Source organism: Falco biarmicus, chromosome 5 (assembly GCF_023638135.1).
Source record: "Falco biarmicus isolate bFalBia1 chromosome 5, bFalBia1.pri, whole genome shotgun sequence".
Lineage (NCBI taxonomy): Eukaryota > Metazoa > Chordata > Aves > Falconiformes > Falconidae > Falco > Falco biarmicus.
The window spans coordinates 43,006,671-43,031,411 of record NC_079292.1 but is presented as its reverse complement, the minus strand read 5'-3'; the positions used below and the strand labels follow the sequence as shown (position 1 = coordinate 43,031,411).

The window sequence follows — 24,741 nt, the reverse complement described above, 5'->3', positions numbered from 1 at the left end:
CTCTGGCTGAAGATGTTAGCCATAGTATAGAATAACAGGTTTAGGTGTTTGGAGACAGTCATACTTCCAAACAGTCCTTCAGGATGTTGGTAAGCACTTACATAAAAAGTGTATTTTTATTTGTGGCTTTATGTCTGTTAATCTACAGTTTGGGTTCTTTTGTTTTGTTTTTTTTCTTGTTCTGACCTCTATTCCTGATCCATGGGATCTTTTCCTGGGAAAAGTACATATGAAAAAGAGTCAGTGTGTGCATTTGGGTAATATTTTCAAAGGCTATTTAATCTTGGAAAACCCCAAAATTTTCTGTTGCTGGATATATTAGTATTGTTTGTGTTCATGCTTGTCTCTGAAGTCATGGCCCATTAACACTTGTAAACCTGGCTTTCAATTTGGGTGGTTTTCTTCCCTGGAAGTTCTCTTGATGGCCTGGGGAGAACCCCTTGGGTAAACTTGGTCTCAGTTCTAGGAGATACAAACATCACATTGGAGTGGAGTTAATTGGAGTGATGAGAAGCTGAGTCAGAGGAGGTAATAGATAACAAGTGCCAACACACATTTCTTAATTTGCCTAGCCTGTTCTGTACTTCAGATTGAAGTTGTCTCGTCTGCATGATCTTAAATTCACATCAATGATTTAAAAGTAAATGGTCTGATTTTGCCCTATTCTGGATTAGAACCGCACATAAATGTACAAACTCTGTCTCAAAACCAGAGTAATCTGAGGCAGATTTCAGCCAGCAGTAGGAGTTTAGCCAGTTCTTACGTCCTGTAGTTGCCATGTTAGGTTCTTCAAGATTCTTCTAATCTGGAACATAATTACTTGTGAAATTATGTGTCTGCTTAGAGGTAGTTTAGTTGTCTTTCAGACTTTGTTCTTGTGAAAGGCACCCAAGAATTGGAGGTCCAATCAGTCTGTGAACATGTTTGCTCTTAATTAGATGGTAACTTCAGAACAGCAGCCTCTCAGAAGGCTTGTCAGGCCAAGATTGTGGACTTCAACTGATCCCAGGTCATAATATGTAAACCTAATACCTAATTCATAATTTGAACCATAAGCCCACTGTCTCTTGAATTATCTAACAAAGTAAAGATAAATGAAGACACTGATACCAGATAAGGACATACTTTCCTGTATTAAGTACAGAGGCATATAATCAAATCACATATGCAAATTAATATAGAAGGATTATTATTTTTAATCATTATGTGAAGATTTAATAGAGAATAATCTGAAACTTTAATTCAAACCAAGGAATTGAAAAAACCTGCTTGATGATTGAATATCCTCAAACTATGGATTGTGTTTTTTGTTAAAAGCTTTCTCTTCTGCATGCTCAAAACTCCCTGTTTTCTAAGTATTTGTAGTTCAGTTGTTGCTGTGATATTTTAAACAATTTATTGTTCTTCCTATACTGTACATTGTATGTGTTTCCAAATAATATTAATTTTCTTATTTGGCATACTACATACATTTTTGCATGCATCTGTGACTTACTGTATATAATTTGACCTTTTCTGAGGGAGGAATCATAGTCAATTAATTTATATTTCACTTAGTTTGTATGAATATAGGGACACTTATAAAGATGAGCTTTTTAGTTACAGTTTTGCATGTAGATAAGTAGAAACATCTGTATTCTTGTTTTTCAGTTAGTCGGACCTAGAAGGCTGCCTTAGAAGACAGCTGAAAGCTATGAAGGAGTCATTTATATATCAGTTTCTTAAATTGCTCATCCAGAGCTTTGGGTTTAAGTGTTTTCTCAGTTCAGCGTGATATAAAAGCAGAAATATTTGTGGCAGACTTTTAGAAATATTCTCTGATGGTTTGGTAGACCGTTGCAAATAGTGGGGTTTTTCTTGTTAATTCTGACTGCAGAAGTGTATATAAACATTACTGTGTCTCTTTTTTCTCTGTTGGTCTAGTGACAGTTGGCAGGTGCTAGCTTGCAGTAAGTGAGAGCTGTAAGCTACACAGCTTGGTAATTGGCATAGAAGTTGGGTAAGGAAATTGCTTCCTTCTCTTATGCTACAATAGTCTTTTTAAGACAAGTTCTTTTTCTTTTCCTTTTCCAGAGAAAATAAGCCATTATTCAATTTTCTGAAAGAAAGAGTGCATACATGTAGGCAGCATGAGGAAGTACTTGTCTTTGGAATGGCTTGCATTTTTGCTGAACCAACTGAGTTGACAGTTCAGCCTCACCAGTATTTTTGAAAACCAGTCAAAGAATGTTTGGAAGTTAAAGTGGGTGCCAGTTGGGAAAAACTTTAGGGGTACCTGTGTGAAATGAGTGGCAGAAGACAATCCTGTACAATGAAAAATAAAGTTGTCAGTTTGCAGTTATACAGAGAATGGCTTCTTTTTTCCTTCCATTAAAAATAACGTTTCCATACTGTGCATCGGAAAAGATGATTCTTTGCTCCTTCTTTTTTCTACCAGCTTACTGGAAAATGAGGAAGAGAAGTTACCTTTCTGCAAATTAGAGGAGAAAATATTATCCTGAGATTCTGTGGCAAGTGATTTCTATTGTTAAGACGATTTGTTAGGAATATGCTTATAAATTAATTTTCATTGAAGCAGCACTTCTTTGTGTCACTCATAATCAAACTGCTGTATAAACATACGTTGTATGAATAGCAATAATAAGGTCCATTAAACAGGTATAGAAACCTGATGAAAGACTGGAAAGTAAAATGGCACAGTTAAAAACGTTAAGGCATGTGTGGAAAATGTGGGAGCATCTTGGTGTCTTCCTCTTTGAACACCCTATCTCCTCCTTTAAATTCATGGTACAATAAATTTTCTTTCAAGAAATGTATGATTTTTAGGACAGATGGATAAACTGTTCTTTATATAATATTTATACTTGAAACCATTTAGGAATTTCCAATAAAATACAACTTCAGTCTTTCTGTTTAAACCAATGTAATTATGTGTGTTGCAGACTGGAAAGGATTCACCTTGAAAATGGTATCAGCAAATGCTAGATTCTCTTTGTAACATTCTCTGACTTGATGTGGGTCTTGTGTTCTAACTTTATACACCTTCAGTGTTGATACTTTATTCCTTCGTCTTAAGTTTATATTACTCTTGTTACTTTGAGTCAGAAAATCATAGGCTTATTCATCTGAAAGAAGACACCCCCACTTTTATCAATGAAACATTGATACAGCAATTATGCAATTTATTTTGTTTACATTTTATACAGCTAGCTTTATAAATATACTTGTATAGCACAGTTGTATTTTAATGTCGTTTGAAGCTTGTTAATTACATAAGAATTGTATTTGTCAATACAGTACTTTTTTAGGAGTATTGCCATTTCAGACTTCACAAATGATTTAGCAATGAGGCTTATGTAATATGATTTATATTGGTTTGGGTTTTCTGTTTGTTTGGTTTTATTTTATTAAATGGTGCATCAGTGTCATTAAAAGTGGGTTCTTTTGTAGGAAATTATGGCTGAAAGACATTTAAAATTGTGTTTTGCTTCTAACAGTTACTGAATTTTTTGGCAGTGAGTATGGGTACAAATCGCAGTGCACTTCAAGTCAGAATTACAAAATTCACAGAAATCTGGCATTCTGTAAGCCTAGAGGAGTCCCTTCATCCATCAGATACAAGATCTGAGCTGATAATGTCGTGGAGTTGGTAGTACCTTTTCTTCTTAGTAAGTCATAATAAAACATTTATTTGACTATATTTTCGGAGACAAATTGTATAAAGAACAAAACAACATGGTGAAAAAAATACATTATTCTACAGGTATTGTAATGCATGTCAGGGTGTGTAGGAGACTGGGTCCTGATCTCTTTGAGAGCATCCAAACATGCTTGTAAGTTTTCTTTACCCTCATAGGGGGGCAAGTCAGGGAGAGAGAGGTCCCAATGAAAATTTATTAGAACAACCTTTATTAATTAAACTTTTATTATAAATAGAATCAAGCTGTTATTAAAAGCAGGTAACTATTTGCTCAGTACCTTTGCTCGTTCCCTCCCACTGTTCTCACAGCCACAGGTACGCGCTATCGCACAGATACGGCCGCAGACGCAGTCACTCAGTCACCCAGATGGAGGCCAGCCCAGCTGCTCACTGCGGAGGGCTGCACTGGCGTGACAGTGGCTTCTAGGCAGATGTGCAGATAGTCCCTTGCAGGGTCCCTTGGCTCCTCGAGAGTCCCTTGCAGGGTCCTTTGTTTCCTCAGCAGCACATGCAGTCCTCGTGCCTGTGACGACGCACAGCTGCCGCTGCCACCTCAGATGTGGTCCGAGCTGCACAGCCCTTCGTTGGCGCTGGTATGGCCCAATGGCCTTGTGCATGCTTGGCAGGCTGGGCGTCTTTCATTTCTTGAAGATGCAATAGGGTGAAAAATCTCCGGAGCTTGTTAGTGTTTGGTAGACTTTTATACCCTTGTTGCATGTACATTTGCTCTTTCTAGCCTATTGCTTCCTGGTGACTGTTAGTCATCCACACCTGTAGCGTCCATTTACAGAAACTCCCAGCAACAAGGCTTTTATGACAACACAACTCTTGGACAACTGGTATTTCAGCATGAAACTGCAATGGGAAGTCATTGACCTGTAAAACATTTTTCTCAACTTTCTTTCAATCTTAGTTTTACATTTGGAATTTTGAATTTTCTTTTATTATTCTATGTACTTTTTTATTATTCTATGTACTATATGCTATGTACTTTTATGGAGCTTTTGTTGTTTGTTCCACTGGGACCAGGTTCAATACCATTTTCCAATTTTTATAAAACCAGTAACAAAAAATGTGTTACATCAAATGCATTTCATGACAATTTTATCTAACTTCTTTAATACAACTCCAATGGCAAATGTATTATTATAACTAAGTAAACTACTTCTGCAGAAGTAGTCGTCTTTATTTCAAGATTGCCCTTCCCCTTTCTCAATCACAAATATTAATAGCTTTTGTTCCGTTTTACCAAAGTTTTGTAATTCAGAGTTCTTTTATTGAAGCTTGTGTTACCGTGAAACTTTACAGTTGATGGTGAAAATGGAAAGAAGTTAAATCTAGTTGTTTACTGTAACTTTAAGGTACATTGCACCCTCTGCAGGTCTATTTTCTTAGAAAGAAATAGAAGGAAGCATTATGAATTTCCGCTGTGATTAGCTGGTTATTAGGTTCGACATTAATCACACATGTGGAAGTATGCACTGGGAATAATTTAGCTGACGTCAGGGGAGTGGCACTGACATAAAACTGATTTTAATGAGCTATATGTGCAGAGAACTTCGAAGATGAGAAGTAATTTACATAACATCTTATTTTGTTCACAAAAGAGTAGATTAATTCAGCTTTTTAGCTGCTATTAATTGGACAGCTCTCAAAGTACTATTTGTTCACTGCAAGTAAGATGAAAAGATCTGACCTAGAAATGTAAAAGCACTAAATTACTGTTCTGTCAATGCTATTCAATACTGTCCTATCAACTGCTTTTACTACATAAAATTATTTTCATATTTTATGTTTCTACATGCCTGAACAATATCTGAACCCTCTCCTATGAGGATTCCCTTATAACCTACTGTCTTAGCTGCTTGAAGGTCACTCCAGGTACCCATGTAGATTCTTAGACAATGTTGGCATTAGATTATACACAACTTGTAATGGCCATATGCCATCAGATGATCTCTGAATTTTCTCATGTAATACCCTATGGCTTTCCATGGATAGATATATAGAACAAGAATGAAATTAAGTTTATTGCTATGCAAAAGCCATTTCATTAGCTCTGTTTCATATGTTGATTTGGCTGCAAATGAAATAACAATATAATTGAAGAAGGTATTTTTTTTCTAAATTGGAATCTCATGTGAGTATTAGACATCAAGCTAGTTGGCTTTACCATTGTATGTCAGGTAAGTTATTCCTCTGCTTTTTGGTGTCTGTGGGTGCTTAGCAATTCATATATCCTTTTGATACCAATTGCAATGTGGAGCAATGTTTTTATTTCAGTTCAAGATTCTTAATTACCTGAATATTTCATTTGGCTCTGATATGTACCTTCGAGCATATTGGCTGCAGCATGTTCACTTGATAGTTTCACTATATGGGGTTGTCAATTTTATGTGATGAATAGCTCACTAATTATGGAGGTATTCCATACTTCATAACTCTACAATGAATTGTGAATTTTATTCATTCTTAAAAAGATCTAATTCAGATTATTTAGGTATCACTAAGGTGTATTTTTAATAGCATATTTATAACTCTGAATCTTGAGATAATTTTCTAAGAACCTGCAAGTAAATTAGACAGTTAATTTTAATTAAAATTAACTAAAACCTGTGCTCTCACAGGAGATTAGTATCTGTGTCTGTCTGTCTTTTGTTTCCATTTTTGTTCTGAATTATTATGGTAATGTAACTAAACAATTTGACTTTGTCATCACTATTAATATTGACATGTTATGTATAAATTTTTGAATACTTCAGTTTGTATTAAGTGAAAATTAGGTTTGTTATTTTATAGGCTACTAAAAAGCCATGTAAACAATGATTAACTAAGGCTACTGTGATAGTAATAAAAACAAAAGGCTGTTGTCGTTTAGTGATAGCTACTTTGTATGTAACAGTTCTTGACTCCCTAAATAGTTAAAATAACATCGATTTAAAATAGAGCAAAGGCCAAGATTTAAAGTATTTCAACCATTTTTATATTTTTATTGCTTAGTGACGACAGTCAAGTAAAAAATCAGTGGCTGTCAGATACCAGGTATTACCTGTGTTCACCTAAACTTTATTGATTGATGTGTACACATCCTGCTGAATATTTGGGAGCAGGGAGGGAGGAGGGGTTTTGGTAGATTTAATTTTTTGATAGTTTTGCAGTATTTTTCAGCTTCAATTGATGATAATGCAATTCCTCATTTTAGTGTAGTCATTCTGCTTGCTTCTAACTGTTTTCATACGAGTTATTAATCCTAAAGATTTTTGTTCTGATTTTTGCTATTATAAAATAGCAGAAATCTAATTTATAAAAAGATATAGTGCCGTATTTTTAAAGTACATACTCAGATTATTTGTTCATTTGGAATAGAATTGAATGCGTTGTTTATGAACAAGTAAGGTTTGGGGTGGAAGAAGTTTAGCATTTTCAGCATAGGTTTGCATACCTATTTCATGGCTCTGAGTTTGTTTGAATATTGAAATATATGAATATATTTCATATATATTGAATGATATCCCAGATGATTTCATCTGTTGCTTGCCATAGAGGCGATATATTAATTTTGAGAAGTAGCAGAGAGTGATTATTTTTTTTCTTAGTAGATGAGCTCCTGAAAAATGTAGAAGTTGTTGTCTCATACTTAAAAAGTAAAAATATTCTTCTTAAAAATATCTTTGATTTATTAAACAGTGGTGACTTAGGACAGGATTTCTAAACTCTTGGAGTGGTCAGTTACTCAGCGTAATACTTCAAATGAGGAGCAGCAGAAGAGGAAGTGTCAGCCTGTAGTGGGCTATTTTTTATCTGCTTTTGAGTGTCAAATTTATTTATTTTTTTTTTAATGTGAACAGGCTCAACCATGCCAATCTCTTTTCTCAAAATGCCAACCTCCTTGCAGTTTAATGTGTTTGACATATTTTAATGGAAGTACCTGATTGCACTGTGTAATTTGGAAGAACTGTGAGTCCTTGGCTGGAAGAAAGAAAAGACTTTGAGGAGAATTGGGAAGAACATGCTGACCCCACAACTACTATCAGAACAGTGCAAATCTCAATGGTCCTTTAAAAGCAAGTTCTCTTAAACTATTTTCCAGTTTAATTTATCTCCTTTCATTTGCCTCTGTAGCTTAGTTTAGCTCACAGACATGCAGGGTCTCACCAGATAATCCCCCAAAGACAGTGCTTGTATTTGTTATCTTTCTGGGCACAGTGTTTTATCTCCTCTCAACCCATGGTTCATGATAGTGTTTCTCGTCCTCTTATGAGTGACATTCCAAGTAACACCCTTAGATGTTTGGATTGAGGGTTGTGAGCATGCTATTTTTCTTGATATATACTGTATTTTAGTCCTAATTTTTTCCCTTTGTCCAGTACTTAAAGCTATTGAAAGATGTAAGCACAGTCAAAAAATAGAATAAAGTTTGAATAATTATCATAGATGCAAAGGAGGAAGAACTATACTGAATTTAATTGCTTGATGACAAGATCTATTTCAGTTTAAATTTGGTTGGTTTTTTTGGTTTGTTGGATTTTTTTATGTAATGCAATAGGTTGGTAGTTTTAGAATATTCACTGTGTTTAATTTTGAATAAGTTTTGTGTTCTGTTCTGGGATTTTGGTAGCTGTTCAAACAAGAGCATTCTCTATTGACACATTCGTGCAGGTGGTTGTCCTGTGCAGTATGTGCAAGGATGTTCTTTTCTCAGGGACTAATTTTCAGCTTTGACTGTGAGAGTTGGGGATTATGTTCACTTTTCCCTCTCAGATTCAGATGCTGATCTGGACTCTGGAGACTAGTCTTCTGGTTATCACTAGAGGCAGTAAATGAAAACTGGAAGATGGAAGAAATAGGTCATGTTTTATGTTGGGTTTTTGAGATTGTCACTAAATGGAGTAATAGAAAAGTCAATGCATATTGAAACCTCAGGGCATCATTTGCTGGTGCTGATACTGTCATGAGGTGGAGTTTGGCAGGTCATGGATTAAATATTTTCATGATTGGATTTAGTAAGAAAAGAGATGATGATGATGTTTCAATTTGAATTTGTGTATGATTCTAGTCAAAACGGAAGTGTGGTTTGCCCTTGACTATTTTTTCCTGTATAGATTGGTAATTGATTATAGTTTATTTGTCTTTGAAGAATTTACTTTTTGAAAGAGATCATGTTTTTAATGACTTGGTAAATTCTAGGAAGAATGCATTAGAAATCACTTCAAATACCTGTCACTTATTACATCATTTAATTAAAAACATCCTTTTGCTTCTCAGTTAGATATCTCTTAAAAAACAAAAACCCCATCTTGGAATGTTTAAATTATTTTTGTTGATAGAAATAAATTCGAGTGAGCCATCTGAACAGCCAAGAGTCTACAAGTCCCAAGGCACAAAACATCTCCCATTGAATCAAAATGGATACATGGTAGTATTATTAAAATATTTTACTTCAAATTTTACATTTCTTTTAAGTATTTACATGGAAGGTCTGGGAGTTTGTTCAACCTGTGTTTTTTAATGAAAGGGGAGGAAATAGGTTTGACATTATTTCAGCTCCTTAGAAATATATTTCTGTCCTGAGTGCTGGCAAATTCTGTTTATAGACATTGTTTTGGGTTCCTCTGGGATTTAGCAAGAAGTACCATAAAATTGTGAAATGAAACATTTATACAAATTAGTTGACTGAAAAATAATGATATATTCCCATCTTTGTCATAGTGGTAGTTTAATGTTTCTTTTTCACTTCGAAAGACAAAGGTGTAAGGAAAAGATGAGCAGGAGAATATTTAACAAATATGCTTTCACATACTAAATTTGTAGGTGAATAAAATATACTAATCATATGTCTGCTCATTTGTGATAAATGTGAATATGTATTATTAACGATTTTAAATTTTCAGTCATTCCAGTTTTTACAATTGAGAACTTTTAAGTATTTTAATTTGACATTGTCCATTTGCTGATGCAGGTAGCAGTCATGTCAAATAAACAGATGTGTTTTCATCAAAGTACATTGTCATCTAGTACTAAACTCTATGGTTTGCGTGGCAAGGTTTTAGTAGCGGGGACTACAGGGGTGACTTCTGTGAGAAGATGCCAGAAGCTTCCCCCATGTCCAATGGAGTCCATGCCAGCCGGCTCCAAGATGGACCCACTGCTGGCCAAGGCTGAGCCTGTCAGCGACAATGGTAGCACTGCTGGGATATTATTAAGAAAGGGGGAAAAAAATAATCTGTGCCAGATGGAGAGAGGCGTGAGGCTGTGTGAGCGGAGCACCCCTGCAGCCCCCCAGGCCGGTGCAGACGGAGGGGCAGGGGGGGCTCCAGGCCCGGAGCAGAGGTTCCCCGGCAGCCCCTGGGGAAGCCCCTGGTGAGGCAGGCTGTGCCCCTCAGCCCATGGAGGGTAACGGTGGGGCAGATCCCCACCTGCAGCCCCTGGGGACCCCCCGCCGCAGCAGGGGGTGCCCGAAGGGGGCTGTGACCCCGTGGGCAGCCCGTGCTGGGGCAGGGTCCTGGCAGGGCCTGTGTCCCCGTGGGGAGAGGAGCCCGGGCTGGGGCAGGTTTGCTGGCCGGGCTGGTGACCCCGCGGGGGACCCAGGCTGGAGCCGTCTGTGCCTGAAGGGCTGCGCCCCGTGGGGGGGACCCCGGGCTGGAGCCGGGCAGAGTGTGAGGAGGAAGAAGCAGCAGAAACATGTGATGAACTGAATGTAACCTCCATTCCCCATTCCCCTGCGCTGATCAGTGGGAGGAGGACGTAGAGAAGTTAAGCTGTGAAGAAGGCAGGGGTGGGGGGTGAGTGTTTTTTCTGATTTGAATGGTAACAAGTTAAACTAATTTCCCCAAGTCGGGTCTGTTTTGCCCGTGATGGTAATTGTTGAGTGATCTCCCTGTCCTTATCTTGACCCACGAGCCTTTTGTTACATTTTCTCTCCCTTGTCTGGTTGACGAGGGGAGGGATAGACCCAGGCTGGAGCAGTTTGTGAAGAGCTGCAGCCCGTGGGAAGGACTCAAGTTGGAGGTCACAGAGGACTGTCTCATGTGAGAGGGACCCCACACTGGAGCAGAGGAAGAGTGTGAGCAGCCCTGCCCCTGAGGAGGAAGGAATAGCAGAGACGACACGTGATGAACAGTATGTGATCGCAACCCCCATTCCCCATCCCTCTGCGCTGCTGCGAGGGGAGAAGGTAGAGAAAATGGGGAGTGAAGTTGAGCCTGGAAAGAAGGGAGAGTGGGGGGAAAGTGTTTTTAAGAGGTCATTTTATTTCTCATGTATTTGGTAGTAAATTAAATTAATTTTTCCCTAAGTTCAGTCTGTTTGCCTGTGATGGTAATTGGTGAGTAAGCTCCCTGCCCTGTCTTGACCCACGAGCCTTTTGTTATATTTTCCCTGTCCTGCTGAGGAGGGGAGGGATAGAGCAGCTTTGGTGGGCACCTGGCATTCAGCCAGGGTCAACCCATCACATAAATCCAAAGATATATAAACCTAAGATCATTCAAAGTGATCTTATGGAAGCTTGTTCCAGTAGGGGAAAAAAAAAGGGGGGGGTGGGAATTTGAAGGTGAAAAACCCCCTCATCTGCATACTGCTAATCCTTTATTTCAGCACGGAGAGCAAACAAACACAGATAACTTAATTTACCTGTTCTCAACCAATCCAAGGCAATGGAGAAGCAATGTTGTTTTGTGTTCTTTTAGTTGGTTTTCTTTATTTGTTTGTTTTTTTATTTATTTTTTTATTTTGTTTACTGCTGTGGATGCAACTTCCAGATATGCTGACCTTCACAACCAGGTGAACTGCATGACAAGAGATTTTTGGCGATTGCATTATTTGGTAGATAAGTACCTATAATAAGTAGGGCTAGTATTTATTGACTGCAACTACCATGTTTAAATGTATGTTTTTGTATCTGAGTTATCACTTCATGCTTGCTAGAAAATTATTATTTTGTCATAGTGTTAAGCTAGAAGTTACATCAGTTACTGAAGTCACATATAGCAGTAGTTTTGTAGAGGTTACATGACACTAATGAACAGAAATTTGGTATTTTTTATCACACATAAATGACAAGGGATTAAAGTACACATGCTTCCTAACAAAACACTGAGCATGTCAGCATGATAGCATGCCTTGCTTTGAGCTGTCCTGCTGTTTTGAGTAGTTGTGGAAAATGATCCCTTAATAATGTAATTTGCTTTCTTTTTTTAATAGAATAATAGGATTATGGGTTAAAAGCTCATGTTATTGACGTGTACATTTCCTCTTCAGTCTGAGGATTGTTACAATTTGTAGTCATGATTTCTGTTTCATAATGAAAGCTGCTGATCTGCCTCAAAAAATGGAAGAGTGCCGACTGCAGTGATTTGTGAAATACTGCTCTACATGAATCCAAATATCACAACTAGCTTTAACAAGTAGTCCTATCTGCTGGCCTTTCTTGTAGAGTATCTGATGGACTGATTATTTCATATTTTCTTAGGGAAATGTTTAACCTGAGAACAACACAGAATAGTTACCTGTGTTGTTTGATCTGCTGGCAGGCATCAGTATGTAGCTCGGACCTACCTCTTGTCCCACTGGTAATTCTGGCTATGAGAGGCTTTGGGAAGACTTTCAAGAGATTGGATGGAATCTGGGAGGTGTTCCGGGAGAAGGGGCACCGGGGCCAGTTTGTCTTAAAGGAAAATGCCTGTGGGATCTACATTTTGCTATAGTAGAGCATAGGGCATATTCCTGGAAAACTTCCTAGGAACAAGTTGTCTACTTTAAAATAAGCTTATATTATATGACAGTTTTCCATCCTGTAAATACAGTTCTTTAATATTTGTGCAAGTCTCAACTCCTTTAAATACCTCAAAAGTGTGTATTTACAAGAACGGTTGGTTGGTTTTGTTTTTTTGTTGGTTTTTTTCTTTTTTTTAAATACCCTATGTGTAAATAGTATGCTGAGTCATTCCCAAGTAGTGCCAAGTAAACTTTATGCCTTATAAATATTCTGTTTCATAAGCTGTCTTATTTTTATCAGCTCCTATATATAGTGACTACTGAAAAAAACCCAACCCTGCTGTGTTTCATGGTCTCTTAAATATAGTTTTGGGTCACATAATCTTTTTGGAATGATTACATGCTTTGGTATGCATGGTTTCAATCCTTCCCAAATCAGTGGGATTTTTTTCCCATGTATTTCAGTCAAAGTAGAGTAGGTTGCTAAGCTAGGCTTTTATTATACAGAAATCATGAAGCCATGTTGATGAATAATGTGAAGGCAGAATGAAAAGTTCCCGTAGGTGGAGGCAATGGTGTTATTTGTGAGGCTGACACTGGCTCTTTCAGGCTGTTCAGTCTAGGCTGACTGGCACCTGACTTCCCTGGGTAGGCTGAGCACTGCTGGGATGGTCAGGATCCCCGTGGGGCTGGGCGGCTGCAGGCTGCTTGCAGCAGTGCTCTCCTCTCGGGGGTCCAATACAGAAGGGCTCTGAATGAGGGGCTGTAGTCTTCTGTTAGGTGATACAAGGTATTTCTTACGTTGAATCACTTGCCATTTCTTCAAATACGTTGCCTTTTCATCATGATACCTCATTCATGTGAAATGAATCTAACCTGTGTGGACCTCCTTCCACTTGTGGGATTTTTGGGGGGAAGAGAAGTGAAACGGCACGTGGAGTTAGATACTCCAGTCTACATGGATCTGCCTAACTCTCCCCTCTGGTCTTGGTGGGCTTGGCCTCTCTTGAGGGCAGAGTGTTGTTATACCCGTCTTTGAATTTCCTGTGCTCTGGGCAACAAATAATCAATGCTTTTCCAATCACAGCTTTCCAGTAATACTGTGAAAGAAAAATTCCTTCAGGGTGAAAACTCTTCTCTAATGGTTGTCATGGAAATGGAGAAGTGAGTGATTATATAGATTAATATCTTGGTTACATGTAAATGTTCTGCAACTTTTTCTGCCTTATCATTTAGGAGAAACATTGATTCTGTAACCACTGGACCATTAGTGCTTTCAGCTCAATTATAGCTAAGATTTGAGCCAAACCTTTAATGCAGAAAAATAGCTAGCTATTTTAGTAAGTGTTTTGGTTTCATAGAGTTCTACTGACTGTTCAAGGTTTCAGCAGGCAAGGTTGGTTTTATGCTGTTGTTGCACAAGGAGAATTTTATAGTTTAATTAAATATAATCAATGCTTCAAATACTGGACCAATATCCAAGGGACATTTTACTTTTTTCCCCTCTCATTGCCCCTGTGACGTTTCTAGTAAAAAGACTCCTCAAGAAGAACATTCCAGAGGAGCTGTAAAACAGGAGGTACTGCAAAATTGATCATAATTGCCTCAGTATGCTGCTTGCGGAGGCAAATTACTCTAGTGCATTCTGCTCAGGTGAGCCACAGTGCAATGTTGGAAAGTGATATTCTTCCATCCAAGAGGGTATTTAACTTTTTTTTTTAAATGCCATGTTAATGACATAAACTGGTTTATCTATAATAAAAGCAAGTATTGTACTAAATTTAATTGTTTTTGTTAACATGGTGTAACTTCATGACATTAGCATGACAATACTGATCTTTTGAATGTCTATCCCCATTTCTGTGGAGTAGCTAACATGAAATGTTACCTTCTAAAGATACTTTTAGTTTAATTTCTATGTAGAAAAAGGTTTTAACAATATATTTTTATTTCATTCTGATGCAGGGCTTTTGACTTTGTTTAATAGCAATGTAAATGTACTGTTACACTAAAAGGAAAATTACAGAAAAAACCAAACTTACTCTATTTTTATTGTCATATCTAAGTTCTGGTTTATAGTTGGATTTATTTATTTAAGTGCTGTTTGGATTATATCTCAAAGGTTGCAGTATTTCCACTGGATATGCTAGCTCTTATTAGTGTAATAATTAGTGTAATAATACTCCAACAAGAGTGTAGTGAGTGAGTCTTCACAGTTTGGTGCATAATTCAGGTAAAAGTTGAAGAAAAATACTTCAAGAATTATCTGAAAATGTTAGTTTATTTTGCTTTGTTGGTAACTGAAAGCATAGCTTGATTCTGATTATACTTCTTAGTGATTCTCCTCTCTAATGCCCATACTATTTTTGGGGTTTGCCTTGGAAAGACAAAAAGGGCTGTTGTGTTTGAAGTGGCATTTTGTAATTAAGAATTTATTCTCTTGGAAATATTATCTTGGATGGTGGATGGAAGATAATGTCAGCAGAAAAGGTAGTCTGGAACCAGAGAATTACTTCTGTTGTACCTTGAGAACAATACGTATGAGAATGGAGTATACACTGAGCACACTGACTTTTGTGTGGAAGCCCAGCAGTATAATTCTTAGTTGATAATGACATTCTTTATTTGTAAAGCCATTGCAGTTAGTAATTCAAATGTTAGCTTCTTTTTCGTATGAGCTAAGAATTCATATTGCCATTCTATGCTTGTCGTATGAAAATTGATTGCGTGCTTACTCTTTCCAGATGCTGCATAGCTTTAAGGCAATCTCAGCACTGTCAGCAAGAGCATCTTCCTTTTCAAGTGTATTGACTGTCCTGAGGCAAGGTGGGTATCATACAAACTCAGTTAGCATCTGTATGCTGAGATCACACTGGAGAGATAATGTTTAAAATTACAATGGGCTTTATAGGTCAAGAGGAGCATTTTGAATTCTGTGTGGTTACACTTGCTGTGAATCTGAAATTGTGTGTGCAGTTAGTCTGATGAACACAGCAAGATGAGCATTTGCATATTACCAGTGAGATTAGACAAAAGTCTGAGTAACCAAAGGAAAAGGTGTGGTTTTAAATGGAAAAAACCCAAAAGGTAATTTTCACAAATAGCATCTAGATTTTTAGATATTTAAAATCTAGATGCTATCAGTGCTTAGTTAGAATCAGAAGCTATTAATTGCATGATTTTTGAAATACTAGTTCTGCCCAGTATGTAAATACATAGGAGTAATATTCAATCTTCATATCTCTTGCTGGAGCTGATCTTAGGGATGCTTGTATTGTATCTGTACTATGCTGAAGAGTGAGAGATGGGGAATATTCTTGTGCATGAGAACTCGTAGCCTATCTGAGAGGAATGAAGTGGGTTGATCAGCATTGATAACATGCAGCTGTGGCCTTGCCTCAGCGGCAGTGGGTTCGTTGACATGGATGATGTGCAGCTGTAGCTCGTTCCTGCTAAGTAGTTAAATAGCCCTGAGGATGGTGGGAGAGGGGGGTAGGATAGAGGAGGAGTGGTGTGGTCTGACCTCTAGAGGAAGGGGATACAGCTTGGACAGTAGAATCTGACCAATGGTAAAAGCCTTGTTGCAGCTTTTTGTTTGATTGTGCTGTGACATGTATTCTGCTAACTTGTTAGAATGGCTTCTTCCTGCTACATGCAGAAACAATCATGAGCGTAGGAGTTAATATGGTCCCAAACCATGTCACAGGAGAGAGTTTGTGCTTGCTCAGCTCTGCTGTATATAGGTTTACAGTAGTGTGGATATGGGCTATTCAGGAGCAGCTGACCTCTGTGTCAGGTAATATGGTTCAGGGCTTCTTAAAGTTCCTAGCATAGACATAGCCATAGTAATCAAGAGTAACTTGAAGGACATACCATGGTTAAAAAATTGCTGAGTATTGTATTGATTAGCCAGAGATTTAGGAAAAGTGACATATGTATTTGAAGGTGTGGAAAATCTTATTTTATAAATGCTCCTTTCCCATCCCTCTGAACAATATGTTAGTGTTTCTTGTCATTTTATGCTGGAAATCTTATTGGTAATTAGATGCTATGTTATTCCACAGAAGGCATTCATTTGGGTTCATTGGCTTATAAACCTGTGTAGAATGTATTGGGACACCTGTGATTGTTCCAAGTTAAAGGTTAAGGCAGAGCATTAGTTTCTGTGATTGCAGACAAACTGCCTGAGCCCTGGATGAGTGTAGATTCATCTTTGCCAACAACCTGTTAATCATGTTTCTCTTTGGGACTTTGTCCTGAAGCTTAGGAAAGTTGTAGTGACTCACTGTGCATTGAGTCTATACCAGCAGTTCATCTTTCCCAAGGCAGATCCTCCTGTGAGTAGCGGAACTCGGTTTCTGATTCAAGAGGAAAAAGGGTTTTTGACTTGTACCTGTGCTTCTGATCTACCCACATTTTTAATTACTCAGTGTCACTGCCAAGCTGATTTACAGAGCCATGACACATAATGAAGTGTGGTGTCAAAGCATGCAGCAGACTCAAAATCCAGGTCATGCAAATAGTCATGTCAACAAATCAAGATGAGTGGTGGAGTTACAATACCTGGGGAAATGCAGTGTATATAACAAGGTAACAACACTTCAAGAGCACTCCCTTATAAGAAAAAGGTGTGATACTTGATTTAAGAGACTGTTTGAGGGCAAACAAGGGAGCATAATATATATGGGTTGATATAACTATACTGATCTATGTTAGTTTTGATGTTTAGATTCAGTGAGATTGATTGCCATGCATACACTTGGCATTTGTAATGAACTAAAATGCTATGAGCAAAAAGAATGGCCACCTTATGACCTGAATGGACCACATCTCTTTTCTCAGTGCAGTCCTAGGCTACATCAAGCATCCTCAATGTTCTCCAACTCAAATGGAGTGTAGCTTATTGCCCACATGATGGTCATAAGATTTATGTGTAGATTTGTAGATAAAATAGGGTGGCACTTGGTCATTTAACTTGACTTCTGTTTCCTGTTGTTTTTTTTTTTTTTTTTTCTTTCCCCCACCTAGTTCTCTAATTCAGTAATTTATTTCAAAGTTAGTAATTCATTGCTTAGGGCTTCTTATCCTGGAAATATAGCTCCTAGAGAGCTACAGGTGGCGATTCTGTTGATACAGGAAGTTGTCATCCTAGTTTTGGGAAAAAAAAATTCAAAGCAAACTAAATCACACTGAAACTCAGGGCAGTATAGCTGCATAATGGCAAGTTCCTCTTCCACTATCAGAAACATTATTATTAGCACTTGTAAACATGCATGAGCTAACTTTAAACTCATGTAATTAGGTTAATTGCTAAGAAGGCAGTCGAGGAGAATGGGGCTCAACAATAGCTAAAAAGTGTGCCTGGGCTTATGGGCAAATTCTTGAGCAATTAACCAACAGTTTCTCCCATGCTGACACGTTAATGTAACTGTCAACACTGCACCTAGATAGTGAAATACGCTGCAATTATAATTTTGCATAAATCGTATAGTAGTTTTAGAAGTTGTACCATAAAATCAAAGCATTGGTTTGTTATGAAAGGATGTCTTTCAGCCAAAGTAGATTGGTGGTGGTTTTGTCATAAAGTAATGCTTTTGTTTTGTCTTAATTTTCAGTTCAGGATGAGAACTGTAGTGACCTGGACATGGCCACATAGGGATCTTGGTGGCATACGCTAATGTTGAGGAGGAGGCAAATCCTGTTATTCTGCAGAATTAAGCCTAAGACAAATTATGGGAAAGCTACAAATAGAACATTTTGGAATAACAGGGTTCCAGGCTTTGTCATTAGTTCATGCATGCCTCTTACCCAGTAATACTCACCTCTCTCTCGTGTATCTGTGGAGTGTGGTGTCGGGTGGTTTTTTTCCTCCATTCAGTTCAGGGTAAATAATTCCCATATCCCATTAAACTGTTCCGCTGTGTCATTAATCTTATGAATTAGATGTTCATTTGAAAGCAGTGTCAGCATACAAGTATTGTAAAGTAGGTCACGTTAAGTTTTCCACTTTCTTAGGGTAAAAAGATTTTCTAAAGCAATGACCTTGAAGCATATGTTTGGACAAAGACTGCTTAGGAAGGCCTAATGTAACTGGTACTAAAGAAAAAAATGCTGTTTGGTCCTGGGGAAATTGTTCCAGAATGCAACATTTATTATAAGTGAAAGCACTAGCATTTAAAACAGGTGAAACATGAGGTGTGCTCATAGAGTCCATGATGACCCCTGAAATAAGCCATTTGCTCACAAGAGATACTGAAGAAAGAATAAAAAAGGATGGGAAAGACAGAGGATAAGAAACAACACAGGCAGCAGTGATGGATAATTTTGCTGTATTAGCTCCTGCCAGTGTCATCACCAGTTGTATTAGATGCCCTGGTTTATTGTTGGAGTGTCAATACTTGATTATTTTGTGAACTGGTTGATGTTTACTGTGTCTTTTGAATTGAGAAGAACTATCATGGAGTACTTCAGCCTTGCTATGCATTTAATTTGTGTATCATTTATTGGTGTCTCTGCAGAGCTAAATGACATAGTAAAATGGAACATTAGATTACCTAATCAAGTATTTCAGAGGGATATATGCTAAAAATAAAAGTGATAAGTGATAGCAGTTCACTGTTCTTAGTAGTTATAAATATGTAAAATATAGAACACAACTTCAGGCCTATACTTGAATAGGGTTTATTTTAAGAGCTTTATTTACAGCCTGCATCATTAGGGGGAGTCTTTAGTGATTTCTTTCAGACTTGGATCAAGCCCAGTAATGATGGAACCACTTAAAATCTCCCGACACTCCAATAGCCAATTATCTAATTTTATATGTAGGCTTCAGTCTTTAGTAGGATACTTTATAGAATGGCAGAATGGGAGTGGTAGTTAACCCTTCTAGAAATACGATTTGCCAGCATGTTGCATGCAGCAGTCATGGCACAGCATGACTCTGAGAACTCCATGACATTTGTTAGCTAGCAGGGATAATACTGTCCATTGTAGTTTTGCTGACAATCAGTAAAGTGATTATGAATTTATCTGGTACCGTAGAATTGTGTGGCACATTGACAGCTGCAAAAATGATTTAATTTTGGCTCCATACAAGGATACAGCTAAGTGCTTATTAATAAAGCAACATTTATGAAGTAAATATTATGATGATTTAATGTGCCCGCAAAAGCGTAATTCATGTTTCATTTGGAAATGAATGGTGAATTATGAATTTCATTACAGAAAACGTTAGAAAAGAGTAAGATATAGGTAGATGAACATGACTATTGCTTTGGTTGATTTAGTGCAATTTAAAGTTTGTTAATCCAGTGGAAATGTGATTCTTTTTCTTCTGCTTAAGAGAGCTCCATTAATGACATTTAATACTGCATAAATCTATTAAATGGAAGAGCCTTAGGATTTCCTTGTCAGAGAAGAAATACAATGTGTTGTGTGTTAAAATGTAATTATTACTTAAATAGTAGTAATCCTAAAGTCATTACAAAAGTGAAATCATTGAATGGGCACTGTTAAACAGGAAGAGTGTGTGCATGTGTGGGAATATATGTTCATGTGATGTTAATCAAAATGTCACAGTGTTTGACATTTTTTTTTGATTAAGTGTATGTACTAGGAGTTGAAGGTTAAGCCCAAGAAGATCAGAGGGACGATGTGGTATTTTTTGTCAAAAATAATAAATGAATTTGATTTAAAAATACGTATTTTCTCTGTGCGTGTGTGTAAAATGACTTACTCAGTGTAAACTTGAAGCCAAATCTGATTTTTACAAAAGATTTAGTCATGAAAGCAGAGTAATCTGCAAGGCTTCAAGCTGAGTTTTGGTAATTGGAAAGGAGGAAGACCTCCTCTACAGTTACTAGAAAGGAGGTTGTAGTGAGGTGAGTGTTGGTCTCTTTTCCCAAGTAATAGGTGATAGGATGAGAGGAAATGGTCTCAAGCTGTGTCAGGGGTGGTTCAAATTGGATATTAGGAAAACTTTCTTCACCAAAAGGGTTGTCAAGCATTGGAACAGGCTACCTAAGGAAGTGGTGGAATCACCCTCAATCCCTGGAGGTATTTAAAACATACGTAGATGTGGCACTTAGGGACATGGGTTTGTGGTGGACTTGGTAGTGTTAGGTTTATGGTTAGAATCTATGGTCTTAAGGGTCTTTTCCAATCAGAACAATTCTATTACTCTGTGATTCTAGATTTTCCTACTTTGATTTTGTGTATACAAACCCATGGAAGAGGCTGTGAGCAAAGAGGTGCTCTCCTTGCACCTTGGTTCTTTTCTCTTTTGACCAGAACTTGGATAAATAATTCACAGTGTAGTTTACAAATGGGAAAAAAAGATGGAAGTTGGCTGAGACACCTAAGAATTTCTGCAAGCAGAATATTCTCAGGGATTGATGGTTCCTTTTTGAAATCATCAGGCTACCAATAATACTGATGGAGTTTAGCCCATTACATGCTTATTAGTCAATTATTTTACTTTAACAAGAAATTTTTGATGATCTGGTTAAGCAGATAGATGCCTGTGATGTATATCCTCTCATTAGGTAAGTATAATTCATAGACTTATACTACTGTTTGAGCTCCTTTGATCAGTAATTTCAAAAGGTATTCCATCAATATTCCTTTTCAAGTTTAGTTAAAATATGCTGACCATTCCTTTGGAAGTTTTAACAATATTTAAAGCTATCTTACAATAATTAGTTATGCAGTAGAGATGAAGTTTGTCCAGTGTTTAGAACAAAGAATAGGGGGAAAACAGCTTAAGTGAAGATATTTAGACTGAAGCTGGATGTTTCTTGAATGACTATTCTATGCGTATCCTGCCCCTTTGATGAGAATCATATAGCTCCACTTAATGCAGATGGTGAGATTTCCACGTGGTTGTTTAATGAGCTGATAGCAGACTGTTACTCACATGAGATTTGCAGGTCAGTAGAAGCAGCGAGACATTCTGGATTGGAAATACTCTCTGTTTATTTCTGTTGCTCTCCATCTAGTATAGTTATATAGGAATTAGCCTCTAAAACAAATGTGATAATCTTGATATCAATACCACCCAGATGGATGAATAAAAAAAAACCACAATGCACACCTGAGTATTTTTTTCTGTTTTCTTGTTACTGGGATTGGTTTCTGCTGCTAGTAACTGAATAATCCTGTTTAGTTTACCCAAATCAGAGATGTGGTTTGCATTTTAGCAGTTGTGGGGGTTTTTCAGTCAAGAGTTTGGGTTGATGTTAGCAATAGTAATGGCAAACATTACCAAGAAGCAGAACATGAGGAGTATTGGTATTTGTTTCTATGTAGTGATTCATTTTAGTATGTTAGAAAAAATTGCCAACATAAGTAACAGCCATAATTATTGTAAAGTCCTGCAACCCTCAGGAAGCTTATTCTAAAATAAAATAATGTTTTGGGAGACAAAAAAGGCCAATAGAAGTTCCAGTTTTTGTCTAACATGTCTTCTGGTTTTTTTTTTAATATTATTTTCCTGTATATTCCGAGTGAGTATTTACTAAGATGAAAATCTTAAATCTCCTTGCATATATATGTCCTTTGATCAGCTGGCAGGTGTCTATTTTATTTTGACTGATCATTTTACCTCTACTTCATTTTGCCACATGGGCACTTGTTGAAGTTACAACTTGTCTAAATAATTACTGTTTGTGGGTTAGTTAATTCTTTACTTTCTACATCATGGGTAAATTTTGCTCCTGTTTTTTTGGTACCCTCTTGGTCTTTGCTTTAAAGCATAATGGGGAATTCTGAAATGCTACATCTTGTGTCTGTATCCAGCTTCTGAATAATTTCAGAAATTAAACATAAAGATTTAGGAAGTTAATTCAGAAATGAAGGAATATAACAGCTACTGGAAGGAGGTGTAATTGTGCTGTGGTTTTCCAAGCCCTTAAGTAAGCAAGAAGGTTGGGAAGTTTGTTTTGGAGTGTCTTGTAGGCAGGAGCACTTACTGTAGAGGTGATAGATTTTTTTCTGTGATAATATGAACGGTATGTACTGGCTGATGTGCTACATCTGTAAGATATATCCACATGAGAAGTCTCTGGCTTCATTATCTATGATATGAAATCCTAAATGATAATTTTTAATAGAAAATTATGTGGGTGTTTTGTCTTAATTCTTTCACATATATTAAAAGGCAAAAGAAACAGTTTGGGAAGACTGATGGCTGCACTGGGATGAGGTAACTACTGTTAAGAGAGCCCTTTAATTTTACAAAGATACAGCAGGACCATAAAGCTGGAATTTGCAAAAATGTGCTGCTAAAAATTGCACTAAAAATACAGTAAAAAACATGTTTTGAAGATGAGGGTTATTAACCTTAAGCAAGATGGACTATTTCCTAAAAGCTGTGTGTTAGTATTATCACAAGTTACTAGACCTGATGCAAGAATTACTGATGATGGTTTGTGGTATGTATTCTACAACAGATCAGACTAAACTATTACTATGGTCTTTTTGGTCACAGAATATTCTTCAAGTGCATGTCCTAGTGGTACTGTCATTGCTTTGTTTTGCTATTGCAGGAAACGAAAAGTATAATTTGTGGTTTATTGTCCTTAAGAGTTAACTACATTTTGTATCGCCAAAAATCTTCCTGTCTGGTGCTGGCATACATGGCTTCCTGTAATACATTATGGGAGTATATTGGCAGAGAAAATGAAAGTAGTAGCATGTTGCCTAGTTGATGAGACTTAAGGATAAAAAAACCTAAATGTAGAATAGTGGTTGTGTTAGTCCAAACAGAAAACCAAGTTTGGAAAGCTTTTGATTTCCTAGAAGCATAAAACTATATATAAAAGATTTAATGTAATACATACTATATTGAAAAAAAAACACCTAACACCAAACAACTTAGATAATTTTATTTTTTTTACTGGAGTATTTTTAAATCAGTTATAATATTTTCTTAGTTTACAACATTTCCACTGTTTGTTTATCATAGAGTGATATGGTTGTTTTCTTTCCTTACAAGATTGACATGAATTGCAGTAAATATTGGCAAAAAGCTCTGAGATCCTTAGATATAAGAGACTACAGAAGTATACAGATGAAGTGTTAGATAGAGGTGCTGCTCAGGAGTCATATGGCAAGAGAATTTTCCTCCAAGATTGTTCAGAAAGCCACTTCATTAAAACAATTTCCCATTTTTCTTTCTGTTGGCAATTTTCCAGTAGTTAAACAGTGACATTGTGCAACATCCTCAGCATAGTACAATTAGTATGGCACAGCAAATACCAGAATAAAAGTAGGTTATTTCACAGTAGCTAGACAAAGCCTAACTCATGTTCTTTGAACTGTTGTTCTTGGCCTGATGTTACAGGTAACAATTAGTTGTAGCAGCTCTTGACAAGTTTTCAAAATGGAATTGGATGAATTCATAAATTTCACCTGAGTTCTTGGAGAAGCATTAGACTCCTTTAGAGTTGAAGTACCTAATTCAGTAATCTAATGAACAAGGAAAAGCATTTGTGCTGTAAAAATTACTAAATAAGCTACATGAATCCCAATCAAGTTACTCTTATGTTGCACTGTTATGATTTCACTTGACTGAACAAAAATGCCTTCTCCAGCATTCATTGACCTCCAGCTTTCCATGCCTATTAAATATTTTCATATACTTGATTGCTAGAGAGCTGCACTGTCAAGTACCTTCAGAATGTATAGAAGAGCTTGCCTGCTTTCCTTTTATCTGTATTCCCTTTCCTTCTAGACGTAGTCTCTCTAATTAAATATAATCTCTTGTGAACAATATTCTGTAAACAGTCTGGAAACAAATTGTGTTAATGCCTTGGAAATGTTATGAAGTATTTTTACTGTGTCTAACTGGGGAAGTGAAAAAGGTTACTTCAATAATTACATAGCAATTCCTTTCCATAATTAGTTCACTTAGCTGATTTCATCTTCCTCTTAACAGACAAAAGATTTGCATCAGCTGAATCTCAAATGTGATGGATTTTCTTTGTGGTAGGAGCTGGGAAAGTCTGGATAGGATCCACAGTACAGAGCCATGGCTGCTAGATTTCCCTTGCTCATGGCAGCTCTGTTCCTCTGCAGTTCCATGCTTAGGCCTTGGGAAGTGTGGGGAAGTCTGGGATGTTTTCACGATCCCTCAGAATGCTTTCTTAGATATTTTGCTGACATTCATCTAACCTGATTTAGGCATCTGAAAAGTAGATATTTGTGTCAGAGTCAAATCACTGAGGAGGAGAGGCAGACATATTAACATAATGATTCATTTAACCTAGTTCTGTTTGAACATGAAGTGACTGTTAAGTGCCTGAGTCAGACCCAGGTATTAAGAAAACATA

At 37.1% G+C, this 24,741-nt stretch overlaps 1 protein-coding gene across 1 annotated transcript in view; it reads left to right on the top strand.

Annotated features, from left to right (window-relative positions):
* CNTN1 (contactin 1) overlaps positions 1-24,741 on the top strand; it is a 244,648-nt gene that overhangs the window by 9,985 nt on the left and 209,922 nt on the right. The window contains exon 2 of the mRNA XM_056341602.1: positions 15,157-15,238. The gene's annotated coding sequence lies outside the window, so the exon portion shown is untranslated. The remainder of the gene's footprint in view (positions 1-15,156; positions 15,239-24,741) is intronic.